Source organism: Fistularia commersonii, chromosome 12 (assembly GCF_037954325.1).
Source record: "Fistularia commersonii isolate RoL2024-O1a breed Wild chromosome 12, RoL_Fcom_v1.0, whole genome shotgun sequence".
NCBI lineage: Eukaryota > Metazoa > Chordata > Actinopteri > Syngnathiformes > Fistulariidae > Fistularia > Fistularia commersonii.
Window position 1 is genome coordinate 13,724,985 of NC_141295.1, and position 14,887 is coordinate 13,739,871.

The following is a 14,887-nucleotide window of genomic DNA, read 5'->3' on the forward strand; positions in this document are numbered from 1 at the left end:
TGTCATTTGCCAGCCGCTTCTTTTAATAAGGATTGTGTGTGTGGTGGTGGTGGTGGTGGTGGTGGTGGGTGGGTGGGGGGGGACTTGTCAAATTAATTTGAATGGAGCCGAGCTGTGATTAAGATAAAATGCCTCCGCTGGGTTGCCCCCCCAACACCCCCAACACCACCATCACCCCCCCCTCCCCCAATAGCCCACCCCCACCCCCCCTTCTCCCTCTCCGTCCAGCGACAGCCATAATTACTAAAACCTCCGGGATTCATCACCATTATAAATCCCGCCTGCTGGCCACCCATGCCTGCAGCTCCCACAGGCTGACAACACGGGAAGGCATGGCACATTTATTCCATGAGCCCCCATGTGTGAAAGTGTTGGGTGTATGTGTGTGTGTGTGTGTGTGTGTGTGTGAGTGTGAAAGCCCCAGCTTTGAATTAAAATGATATCATGACTCCAATCAATGTCCCAGGTTATTTTTCCCTTCTCAGCACTTATCCCTAGCTACGGGGTGTAGTTTAGGAAGACGGAGGAGGAGAAGAAGAAGAGAAAGTACCATCACCTCCGTGGCTTCACGCAAGTCAGACAAATTATTAATTAACCGCCCTTTGAACCGCTTTAACGCGACCGTGTTTGCATTTTAGGCGGCAAAATGCTATTTTTTGAGGAAATCATGTAACACACTCGGGGGTCTGTAGGGTTAAACTCGTCTTTGTCACCACTTTTCTAACAAGTCGTGAATGGAAACGTGGGTTTTGTTGCCATCTGGGAAACTGCTGATGTTGTATAAATCAAATATATAATGAAATAAGGACGGCTATGGTTTACAAGGTTACGGGGGAAAATAAATCAGAAACTGGAGTCAAAGGTCTTACATTATCGTTTCTTTTTTTTTTTAGAGAACAGATGTTTTACAGTATTCAAGCTGTAGCGTTGGTCGTGATTATTGTATATCCCACATCGCTTCTTAACAGAACTTCAGTGTCAGAGCTGTTGTGGTGCGCGAGGCGAAAAACAGCCGATTATTTGGGTTTAGCACTCCGCTAAGTTGATGAGCAGCAAAGCTGAGGACATTTTGATACACCGAAAAAACATTTTGGAAGCGAAAGGATTAAGTCATTATTATAAGTATTTCGCGTGGATTTGCTATCTTTTAAAGGCTCCTTTTTGTCACTTTCGTCAAGGGGTGGTGGGAGGTGGAACACAACAAACTGATGCCGTACTTGAAATTCCAGTTTGGCCACAGCAACGCTCCATTTAGAACCAATCAGAATAGTTTGGCTGGTTCAATCCCCGGCACCTCCTGTCGAAGCGTCCTTGGGCAAGGCACCGAAATTGCCGCAGTCGCTCCCAGTGGCTTTGCTGGGACCTTGCATGGCAGCTCTGCTATCCGGTGTAAAGCACTTTGGAATCGCAAGTTGTGAATAATCTATAAGTTGAGACCATTTACCATTTTAAAAGCTCGGTGCTATTCCGTTATCAACTCCTCTGACAGTTTGATTGACTGGATCCAAACACCAGACAGCATCGGGTATCAAACACGTGAGAGGACGAATCCTGCCGACGTTTGCCCAACTTACACATTTGCAGCTCAAAATGTATTTATTACTTTTCGGATTTTTTTTTTTTGCAAAGTTGTTGGCGCCATGCATGATGACGATAACCTAGTCTGACTGAAATCAAAAATACTAGTAAAATTTGTGTGTGTGTGACCCAAAGGAACATGAAGAGTAGTGTAGAGCAGATAAGCATTGCTGAAATAGTCTTTGTAACTGAAAAAAAGGAGGAAAACAATTCAATTCAATTAAGCCCCCCACGTCTCGGATCAGGCCTCAGCCAAAATCTCTGCAAAGACGTTGCTTCGGATTCAGGTCTGGACGGCGGCTGCGTCTCTTCGGGACGGTTTCCCGAAATCGCGATGATTTTCTGGGCTGTGAGAAAATGAAATGTGATCTTTCCGCCCAACAGCAAGCCGTGTATTCCGGTGAAGGCGAGTCAAATTTTAATAATCTTTATTAATAGCTCATTATCACAAATCACAGTTTGCCTCAGGGGGGGATTAACAGCTAAACAAGGTACCCCGCCCAGCGCCCCAAGAGCGCCAATTCACATGAGGTGGTGGTGGTGGTGGTGGGGTGGGGGTTAAATAAATAAACACCCTCAGGGTTTCTCTGTGTTTTACTGTATAACTACATTCACCTTTAACGCCATCCTGATCAGTCTCCGAGCTCGTGTCAGTGAAAAAAACAACCCCGCAGCAGGCTGTCACCAGCACGTTTGTCCGGGGGATTGTATTCATGAGGCGATGCTCGGAGGCTGGTTTCTATGCACACTATTGGAAAACGTGACCGAACAGTTCAACATCCGACTCCTCCCCGATCAGGAGATATCGCTCCGTCTTGTATACGAATCATTAACGTACATCGTCGGAACATTCCCCTCTGGCACAGTGCCCTTAAGTAAGGAATTGCTCCCATTTAGCCGTTCCGCAGTGCTCTGATTGTTGGAACGGTGTTATGATTGTAATCTTTTTGCAAGGACCCATCTCCAAAAAACTTCACACAATTTCATTAGTAACCTTCAGCGCCATTATTCTCGTCTAATCGAAGCTACGTGGGGGAGATTCAGGAAGGGTTTCGGTGGTCCCGTATTTCATTTTTGAAATAACAGAGGAAACAAAGATCTCGGGCATGTTCGGTGTTCCCCAGACGTTCTTGTGTGCTCACCGTGTCTGTGCCATGACAAAATCCTGCTACTGATTCCAGTTCCATTGACCTCATGGCTTTACGTCGCCCCACTACTCTCTGTATTACATTAAAATAAACCTTTACAAATACTTTGGAATACATACAGATTTTCAAGGACCGAAGAAGTACAAAGTAGTAAACTTGATAAGGTTAAATGTATCATTAGCAAATTTGAGGATAAAGGTTTAGACTGTAAATTGTGTAACAGTGCTGATCTGGTATTGTATTTCAAGCTTGTGATGTAAAATTCTTATCCATAAGATCTCTGTTCAACTAAAATGTATGCAGTGCAGCATCTGTACTGAGAAATGGAGCAAAACTATACAACCAACCAAACTTATCTTACAATATAACCTTCCCTTGATGAGACCTGGAGTTCTTTTTTTTTTTTTTGATTGTTTCTGAGGGTGAGTGCAATGAGGATTTGTAAAATGTCTCAAAATGTGGCAAAATTTACAGAGGTCATTGGTTGTTCAGTGCATGCTGATAAAAGAAAAAAAAAAAAAAGACTAAAATCAACATCACTGTGAAATTTGTGTTTCATAAAAAAAATGTTCTTTCTGTTGATACAAAAAGTAAAGATGGGGTCTTATTGAGGCTCAAAACATCGAAAACATCATTCATACCGGGTTCATTCATTCTTGCTGGGCCACTACAGCTCATTATGATGTTATGTTTAATTTGTGTAAATCGACTAGTGTGACACCTTAGTGAAATTACTAAATGCACAGCTTGATTTTTGACATGTATATTTTGGATTTGGTGAGGCCTCCCTCAGTGAAACGTGCACCATCTGCCACTGCTGTCACACATCGAAACAGACTGGTCCCTTTCCAGATTGTGTCAAAGCGAGTAAGTTGAACTGAATTGAACTCTGTGTGTTTGTAACTGGCAAGATGGCGCAAGTCTGAATTTCGCAGAAAGTATGATTACACCTTAGTGGCACAATCTTCGGCGTGACGTTCAAAAACGTGAGGTCGCTCACCCTAAATGTCGCCAGCAAGAGGGCAAAGCTGTCAAGGTGAGAAAACACCAGCAGAATTTTCCTGTTGCCTGACAACACAGACATCTATGAACTGTAACTAAGGAAAAGCAAGACAGTGAAGGCGATTGTTATCGTGCGTCGTGTCCGACTCAAACAGCTGTCACGTTTAAGGTGAAAAGGGGAGAGCTCCCTTTCGGTGATTTAAAGTTGATGCATGTCGGTCCTTTTAAGATATCTTTTGGCGCATTTTGCACAGTTCCGCTATCTCGATAGCAAAATCGTGACTGACTCTTGATCCGAACAAAGTGAAAGATTGATTGGGATGCTTATTTAAGCAGCGGGCATTCCTATTCCTTTCACACTGAAATGCGTTCGCATCCTTCGAAATTTCCCTTTTTTTTTGTTGTTTGTTTTTTTGGTATTCAAGGGGGAGTGTATGAATACATTTATCTCGACATTTTCCCCCAAATAATGATGAATCAGAACATTTGTTCATAGACATGAAACATTAAAAACATCCCTCAAAGCAATATTTTCCTCAGGATCAGACCCTGTGCTCCAGAGCGTGTGCAAGCCTCTGAGTCTAAGAATCATTTTAGCTTCTGGGCGATAAATGCCCCCCAGGGAAATCTGCCTAGGTGGTCCTAACCTCTCTCTGCAGAGACGCAGCAGTATGTGGGTCTCTAGCTGTGGGAAGCACGAACCCTCGTGGCAGGCCTTTGTTCCTGTCTGCGTGCTCCGGTGCTGATCCCCTTGTGTCTCCTCCCCCCCCCCGTTCCTCTATCCCTGGGCTTTTAACTGAAGTCAGAGAAGTAATTAATAACCATGACCCCAGATTTGAATGTAGTCCGCATTTAGATGATTTAAATAGAATCACAAAGGAGCGAAGTCATAAGATATGGGTGTTTCGGGGGAGACGGTGTAAATCTATTGATTCATCCGTCTCAATTTGAACTGAGCGGTGCGCTCACGTCTATCAGGGGAAATGCAGCAAAGATATAAGGAGCATGGATACATCCACTCTGCCATCCTCCTCCCAGGGAACATGTTTTATAAAATCCTGAAACCCATAACCTGAGCAGCTTTTTTAACCAAACTTAAACAAAAGAATATTAAACTTTGGTGTACATGTCAGGAATCACGATGGGAAACCACTTGAAATATTTATCTTATATCTACACCTATAGTGTCGAGCATACTCCTCGCTGTTTGGATGCCCAATTTTTTCAAGAGTTATAGATTTTTGTGTCTGAGTGAATAAATCCATAATGCAGTCACAATTTGTTTCTCAGTGGAATTATGAAAACAAATCTAAGGAAAAAAATTAAAAATAAAAAAAAAAAGAGAAAAAGGACCATGAGTACATCTCCTGGAAGTGTTTTTGATGTGCTCACACGGATTGTTATGATAAAAAGCATTCCTCCGAGACCTTTAAAGCATATCGGGAACGGCGTAGACCCATTGGAAGGGCTGATGTGTGTGCGAGAGAGAGAAAGAGAGAGAGAGAGAGAGAGAGAGGGTGAAACTTGAGAAAATGAACAGTAAGAGATTATAGATTGGCAGTAATGCACCACAGTGCAGCAGCAACCTTGGCAGGACTGCTTACTTCCTGAAAACTGGAAGGTATGATGCACTCACCTCACACCTATTAGCCTTTTCCAGTGATTTGATGTGTGTCATCCAGGTTGACGCTGGTTTCACTGGACACAGTTGAGCGGCCCTGCCCCCTCTCCTCGCTATTGGCTGCTAATTGAAATGTGTGTGTGTGTATACGGGGGGGCTTAATTATGTCGTCAGTTACTGTGCGAAAAAAAAGACGACTTCCGGCACACGGCCCGGTACGAATGATGGGACCTACCGTATCTCACCTCCAGGAATTCAATCGACACATAGATAGGAAGAAACTCACCTGCATGTTTGTTGGAACAGGACTGAGCATTTGCAGTTTTCTTTTGGAGACGGAATGAAGGTTGAAAATGTTTGTCGGGTGTGAATTTTGGTTGGATTTCTTATACAACAACAAAATAACCGTTCCCCTCCATCTTCAATCAATATATAATTTTTTATGACTGTAAGGAAAACCGGTTGATTTTGTGGACAGATTTCATTTCAATAGTATCTCTAATATGCTGAAAAACTGGGAACGTTTGATGGCGGATACAAGATAATTATATCTCTTTTAGTTTCTGAATACAGAAAATGTAGCACGGAAGCAGAATGATTGGACCAGAAGAATTGTGACTTCTATTCATAGTCAAAGTCCTGTTGACCAATCATGTTTGAGCTTTGCATGCAGTCACACAGTCTGTGGGCAGCGCAAATGAGACAGAAATCATTGGTAAAATTGCAGCCTTGATAAATTAGCTTTATATGTGTGTGTGTGTGTGTGTGTGTGTGTCCAAGTCTTGCAAGTGTGTCTACCTACTGGGTGCATAGTAGCTATTTCTAGAAGAGTCTTCTCACAGAATATGCCGCTACTTACATGTCGTATGTTCCAGTTCAGACATTGAGCCACAGATGCATGAATGGGGAAAACAACAAATAACGGGCAAACACAAGTATTATGCTTCTACTGCCAGATGGACAGAAACAGTTTTCTAGATTGATGATACTGTTGAATCGTTCGTGAAGTTTTGTGTAGCCATGAATGTCGACTTATTCTTACGCCCTGAATTTACGAAAAAAAAAACAAAAAAAAAAAAACAGTTGCTGCTCACACATGGAGCAAAGCCTGGGTGAACCCCAGATGAACCACAACGTACTGATCGACCATAACACTCTGACCTCTGGGAGGCGACGTGAGTAACATTGATTATCTTGTTACAGTGGCACCTGTCAGCGGGTGAGATATATTAGACAGCGAGTGAACATTTTGGCCTCGAGGTTGACGTGTAGGGACCAGGAAAAATGGGAAAGCGTGAGGTTGTGCGCGGCCTTGACATACGGAAAATTGTGATGCTAGATGCCCGGCGCTGGAGAAGCTCCAAAACTGCGGCTCTTGTGGGAGGCTCCATGTCTGTGGCGGTCAGCGGCCACCAAAAGTGGCCCTAAGAAGGAAAGAAAAAACAGTGAATTGCCGATAGGATAATAAGAAACCGAGGCTCACTGATATCCACAGGGAATTAAGACTGACCAGTGCTTTCGGTTTCTTCAGAAGAGACATCGCTCAGGTGAACTGCTGAGAACTTAACATTGGTTCTAATACAAAGGTGTTAGAACACACACCGTGCACCACAGCCTTATGAGAGTGGGACTGAGTAGCCGCAGACCTCCGGGGTTTCCATGCTGATCCGTGTAATAGTCAAAAGCTCCTACATGAGCACACGAGCAGAGGAGGGTTGCTTTGTCACATGGACTTGCGGACGAGTGTGTGTGTGCGTGTGTGTGCATTGCTTACCTGGGGATAATATGGCATCGGGATGCAATCTGGGCATGAGGCATAGCTGGCGGAGGCAGAGCGATGATTTGGATTGCTGGGAAACCTCGGGTTCTGTCATTCATGTGGATGTTACTTTGGCTTGTCTCACAAACTAAACACTGTCGTGGGCCGTGTAAACCCCTTCATGGAAAAAGGATTCCCTAATGATGGAGGCATTTTTCGGCAGGACAAGGAGCCCGGGCCCGACACAACAAAGGTTAGCGGACATATCGGATTTAAGGTGGTTGTAATGTTTTGGTGCAGATTTTAACAAGCAATTTGTTCCCCGGATGTCAAACAGTGAAAGTTACATCTCTTTGTGACACATTTTATGACACAACTGTAAATATCAACAATAGTTTATGTTTTTTTTTATTTTTGCCAACATATTAAGATGAGGTTTTGCTTTCGATGTCACCGATTCAACAAATTGCCAAAAACTGTTGCTCTCTAGACAGCGGGTATTTTTTTCAATGTGTTGTTTGCGGTTAAACGGCATTTCTGAATCTTCCGTAACAATATCATTTGCAATCAACAGCGAAGACTGAAGGAAATTGGATTAGCTGCGTGTCTGTTCTGATTCACAGACATGACATGACAGGCGAGGATCAGGTCACACACGCCATCACTTGAAATTGAAGGGAACTGTACAGCCCACAATCAATATTTGCTCTAACCTGCCACAAGGCTGTCCTGGTACATCAATGTAAACACTCGGACACTAATGATCTTTCCCCTGAAGTTAAAAGGTATAAAGCTCACTGGAGACAATAAACAGGATACTGCCAAAAGCAGAACGGGGTGGCCGTAAAATGTCGAGGATGTACTTTGTTCCAGAAGGTAATCCTACGTCAAACCGTGATGGGCATTATCTCGTGACTGTTCCCATAATCGCACTCGGCAATATAACAGCATCACTAAATGCAATGGAAACATTAAGTTATATTTGTGAGGCAGTGAGCTCTGCAAAGGTCTGAAAGCTTTTTTTCTCTCATCATTTTGAGTATATTTTTCATTCACTTTCGAAAAGGGGAAATTGGCTTATAAGTCATCAGCATCAAATGGTCAATAAGCAAAAAAAGGAATCAATCAAAGTCAGATGAGGTTGTTGATGTAGCACTTTACAAGAAATGGGAATGGAGACAATTGCTGTATTTATTTTAATATGTGGATTCACATTTGTTCCCTCACCTGCCCTCAGATGTGAGGAAACTGTTACAGTTTACCAATATCCGTTTTTCTGATGTATCATTCAAAGTTGTAACTCCACCAGGTTTTAGACAACAACTTAACAATGAGAAAATAAAACAAATACATAAGTAAAATCATTCCTTCTCATTTGTTAGCATTCGTAACCTGTTTGCCGTTTTGCAATGTTTACTTTTAAATTAAGCCTGCATTGCCAGATCTTCCAGCTGGAGCTTTTCTAACCAGTCAATCTGCCCCTAAGTTACCTGACATTTTGACATCTCTGCTACAGGTACAGGTTACATTTTTACCCTGAACCGCAAAAAACGGACACTAAATTTATATTCAGCACCTTATACTCTGCAACGCTTAAGTGTGTGTCTTTTCAAGAAGAAGGCGTGCTTCTGTGTTTGTCTGTTCTACATATATGTTGGCAAGGGGCGGTAATTATCTCATCTCATAATTAACTCCGCAAGAAGGTAAATGTCCACACAGAGGGAAATGCCTGACTGCAATGAAATTGTACCAGCTTGAAAATGTTATGTAATACTAACTTAATTGACTTAATTTTGAATTTCAGTTTGGCCAAATATACATGAATGCTGTTGCCGCTCATTTCAATTCAAGATGACTTCAGCGGATGTCACGGTGACTGTAAAATATTGACTTTTATCAGCGCCGCGCAACAGCTTTGGGATGAATGATGATGTCTGACAGTCAAACTAATGGGCCATGATAACAACAGTTTTTCAAACTCCATCTATTGTCTGCGGCTAGAAAAAGAGAAATATGTAAAAGAGATGAATCTGAATAAAGATATAAGTGTTTCCATTATTCCCGATGACCCCTCTCTCAGATTGTACCTCCAGCATTGTCGTGTAATGTCTGTGGCTGCACTGGCTAAAGCTTGTATCTGACAGACCCAGACATTTATCCAGGTCCATATCTTGAATATATCAGTGACACATTGGCAGGCCATTTTGCTTGTATCTCCCAACTCCAAAATATGTCTTTGTAGGACCCCCCCCCCCACCCCCACCCCCCCACCCCTCTCGCTCCCTTCCTTTTTTTTTTAACAGAATGGCCTATTTGGGTCAAAGTTATGGCTACAAAATGAATACATTGTTTCTAAATGCCCCAAAGTGTTGATTCAGTAGAGATCTGATGACCCAATAAACTATGGTATAAGATGCACCTTGGATACCAGAAAAAAACACCCAGTGACTATCTGCTCTACAGCTAAGCGTCTGCATTAGAAATATTTCCACACTAATTTATTCAGGTTTCGCCTTTAATTTTTGTCCTTTCTGGAATGACTGTTTATGTTTAGTTGATCCATTTAGAATTAAATACTTTCACCATCCCTAATCTGGATTAATTAATATATATTTTCTATTTATACCTGGTATCACCCGCCAGCTTTATTTGGATCCGTTATCTGGATAATTACATCTGATGATGGACCTTTGCATGTACGCCTACTATTAATAGGCATGTTTGTTTTCTCAAATCTCACATTGTGATTTGAAATCAATATGCAAATCAGGTGGGTGGACCAGCAGACTAATCACAAAACATGGTGTATTCGGGGAAGAGATGCATCTGCTATTTATTCTGCATTGACTTGGGAACGAGAGAATGTGACATTTTACCGCTCCACTTCCCTAAATTGCATCCTTTGTGTATTGCATTTTTAACTTGATTACATTCATTTATTTATTAATTGGTGAAATCAACGTCTGCTCTGATTACTGTGACAAAATGGGCATTTAAAACCAGGGTATGAACTGTGTTAAAGGGCAATTATTTTATTTTTGAAAAGATGGAGACCAATGTCCGATATATAAAGACAATATTATGTTGCCTTTGTACATTACGACAAAGAAATTATATTATCCGACCAATAACAAAAAAGTTATTGCCAAATTTAAAATACTTAACTAATGTATCTCTCACCACTGTAATTCCCTACATGTCACTACGTACCTACTCTAACATTACTGAATGCCCCCTCTAATATACCATAAGTAAATGAAATATACTACTAAACAGCAACGGTTCTGAATGTCTATGTATAGACAATATAATTGTGTAATGCAATTGCTCTAACAAACACGATATGAATCTCGCACTGCATTATTTGACATGAAAATGTGTATTTCTCCACTAAAATGTCCTAAATCTTAAAAGATTGTACAAAATATTGTCAAACCTTGCACAACTGCAGCTTTTGTGGAAGATCAGCACAACCTTTTTCCACAAAGAACAGAAAAACAGGATGGCCTGTAGCCAGATATACATCACACACAAACCAGTTCTATGATACCCAGTTTTCAGAGTGAATAGTTTAATCAATATTAGGGAGGGGGGGATGAATACAACTTTTATAACTTCACCCGACCATCAGCCACCACCAGCCTCTCTTTATCTATGTGTGGACTGTGTCTTGAGTTCCACAATGCCACACGTTGCATCTGTCTCCGCAACAATGGTTGTGCAAAAAATAATCAATGTAATGGAGCAGAACTGTCTTTAAGGCCTACAGCTGTTGAAGTAACGCTGTGACTTTCTTTGGGTTTCCAAAAATTCTCTTTAGACTATGTCTTAAAGATGAAATATGTCACAAAGAATATCTTTATTTAGTGCTCATATCATTAGATGGACTGAAGAGCTTGCATGAAATGTAAATACATTAGAAAAATTCAATCCTGAAGTAAACCTATTTATATATTTTGACAGAAAAGTGATTAGATAGCTCAAAATGATTTTTCAACAAATTGATTCTTCCGCCTCGGGGATGGCGATTAGGTTTGAATTAAGGGGAAAAGGCTAAATGATGCAATTTCCAGCTTGATATATTCATGCACGATTTAGTAAGACAGAGGTAAAGAACATGAACACGGGCAGAGGTATGGAAGTACAGATGCCATCTAACAGACATCAGCCAGACTCCAGGCACAGACTTTCATATTTTCCAACACATCGTCCTACTTTTGCTTTTGTGTTAATTAATACAAAGTGCATCAGGAGAATAGTCTTCCATTTAAACAGATGGTACATGGGCCAAACTAAATAATCAAAGAACAGATCAAAGTATTGTTTTCTACAGACGAATGACCGGAAAATGCTTCAAAGTTGATTTCTCTTTTGGAATTCCACTTGAGATCGTAAAGAGAGTACGAATCTTTCATAAACCCCGGTTGTTCCAGAGAATGAAAGCAAGTTCTACGGCAGGAACCTTGATAACACAACTGCGTTACCCGGTGACGACTGTGCAAACCCATTTCCGAATGGTATCATCCCCACGAGAAAGCGGGGCCCAAAAGCGGGAAATATTTTGAGACATATTTCATGCACTTTGTCCAGATAATGCTTATTTTTGAGTGAGAAATTCCAGTGGTGGGAAAATATAGTCTCGCTGAAGAGTCACGGTCCGGTCTTGTTGATTTTTAATGGGCTCATGTCAGCTAAATGTCCATTTAAAAAAAAAAATCTAGAGGTTACAACATTAAGGGGATTTCGGGCTTGACCAAAGCCTTCTGGCAGTAGTCTGCTGTCTAGTCCTTAAATCTTGTTGTATGCAGTCGAACCTGAACAAAATAAAAGGCTGAATTTTTACAGGTCTATTGCACAAGGTTGTGTTAGCTCATGCAAGGTTTTCTATTTTTTTCTGTTTCCATTTATCCAAGGGCATCATTTGTTGAATTGTGTTGGTTCGAAATAAATATGCACATCAGAATGTCTGTTTAGCTGAAATCAATAATATGAGACAAGGTTCGCTCCCTGCAAAACCTGCATTCTTCGTCAATGTGTGATTTAGTGTTTTAATCTTCCACTGGCCTAAACCTGTTTGTATTTTGGACGGGGAAAAACTGCAACATGGAAACATTGCATGTTTGCATGTGTGTTTTAGGAAATCATGTATATATGTATATATATCTGTGTATAATGTCATATAAACGTATGTAAATACCCGGCTATATATATGGCAATCTTTTGCAATATCCCGCGTTAAATATAAAATTTATATCTAAATATAAATATAACATATAAAATCTTGTGTATTTTCTCCGGTGTTTCCTTGATTGTTAATGGCTACATCACGTCCGGACAGCGGGTTACAATGTAGTTGCATGTGCACCCTTTCGGAAACACAACCGCACGCTAAGGTGAAACAGATGCCGGACCGCTCCTCCGCTCTGTGCTCAATGCTGGGGATTTAAAGATTTCAGTTAATGTCACATTGTTTAACATGAATCTGCTTCAACTCCTAAATCAACCCGTTCCTTTCTTTGTCCGTCTTTGTCCTTACTACAGAATCAACTTCAACACAATGACAGCCACGTTGGTCTCTCCAACGACAAGTGTTTTGTAATTGCTGCTGAACAAAGAGATGGCACCTGAGGATGCGTAAGGTATGAACGATTTGCGATTCTCATGTTATAACTTGAAAAATTCTCTCAAAGCTGATACCAGGTTGCACACTGTGCTGTAATGTCACGTTGTTTAGGCTATTTGTTGAGTTATTTTGGCTATTTTCTCTCTTTGGCACTATTAAACGATTCTGTGACGATCGCCAATTGTACTCCTCTGGTTGCTAACCTTCTGTTTTCACGAAATATAAAATATGCAGGGTGACCGACGGTGTGAGCCACATATTAAATTGTAGCAGTTAAAATCTTTTGGCCAAGCTCAGAGTTGATATCCCGGTCAGCCTCTTTTTTCATTTTCTCTTTTCCTTTTCCAAAAGACCAGGGTTTAGCTGAAGTCTGAGTGTCATCGTTCATTTCAAATATCGACACCTGTTTTTTTCCCGGAGCGCCACATGTTAAGTGCGCCCAAATTTTCAACGATTTCTTTTTGTGAAAAGCCATTCTCTGCTTGCTTAGCCAGAACCCAGAATACCTTGCTGAAATATTCTCTTCCATGTCACGCGTGTGAGAGGTGTATTCATGACTGTCCTAGAGCCGTGATGGATAAAAAAAAAAAAATACAGAGCAGCCATTCTTTACAGCCGGTGTCAGTCATTCTGTGAGGCAGAGAAGCATAGAGGGAGGCATCTATAAAACAAACATGGTAGCAGCAGCGCAAGGGCACAAGTGGCAGGACGGGAACTGCTGCCAGACACATTACAAGGAGCTCTAATGAGCGAGCCCACAGCCCCCCTTCCCCAACACAGAGGAGCGCGAGGCGGGAATTAATTGTGAGGGCGATGATGGCGAGCGAGCTGAGGAGCAGGTCATTACTGCACGCCTCCTCCTGGAGCGCCGTGGGCAGAGCGTGGAACGCCACGCTACTTGCACAATTCCCATGATCCCACAGGAGGGGGGGGGGGGGACAGATAGCAGGCGGGGGAAAGCAGGGGACACACACACAGAAAGAGAGAGCGAGAGAGAGAAAGGGAGGGAGCGAGTGAGAGAAATGGGAAAAGATACTTGAAGAGGAGGCAGGCAGCTTCCTCTTTGTTGCAAAGAAAAAATATATGTTTCCTTTCCGTTGATGTTTAATAGCCGCACGCTTGGTTAATTCTATCATTAAAATTGTTTTTTAATATTCCCACTTGCCTAAAACCACACATGACTGCAACGTGTTTTTCACGACACAATCACGTTCTTAGTCCGATATTGACTTTGACCGCCTTTGGCACTTTGATAACAAGAAATAGGACATCACAAGGAAGGCATTGCAAGAGAGACAGAAAAAAAAGAAATAGGAAAAAGATTAAAACATTTTTAAAGGATTAACACATGACAATTGTTAAAAATCACGCATGGAAAAGGGCACAATGAATAAAATTTACATACGTTGCATTTCCCAGTCGACCATAGAGGAGTAATGATTAGATTTTGGGATGCCTCAGTCTTCTGTGTAAAATCCCTCTTTTTGACACTTTGTGAGGTTTGGTGCCCTGATGGAAACCTGTGACATCAGACTGAAAGCATTGGACACATTGCCCTCTAGTGGTTTTTCAATGCAGGTATAAATGTCAGCTCACGTGCCAATTTGTTGATTGTTATATAGGAATAATTCCCAATAGCCTATTCTTATTTTACTTAGAGGTGTTGATTTGCCCATATCTTACATTGGGACGCTCTAGTCAGTGATGGTTTCACAGAGTCAAACTCTGGGTCAAACTCAGAGGTGTTTTTAAAATTTCCCTTTCATATTCAGTTGAACGTCAGACAAAAGTGAGCATTTTCTGTCTCACGGGAAATTGGTTTTGCCATTTCCCGTAAAGGTTAAATGGAGCTCTGGATATATAGAAGCAGGATTTTTATAACTATCTAAATGTCGTAGAAAATAAAAAAAAACAGTTATACTGACAAAACACCTTGATATGACTGGCGAAGACTAATCACGGTGGTCTCAGGTAGACACCGTTCTCATATACTTACTGATCATGTTCATTTCATATCATTTATAATGGAAATCAAATAGGATCATTTGTTTTTCTTGGCCAAATTCCCAAAGTTAAGCACATTTTCTAAAATAAATAAATAAATAGAAAATTCAACTAATAGTACAATGGCCGCTCTATCCTACATAAGGGTGAAT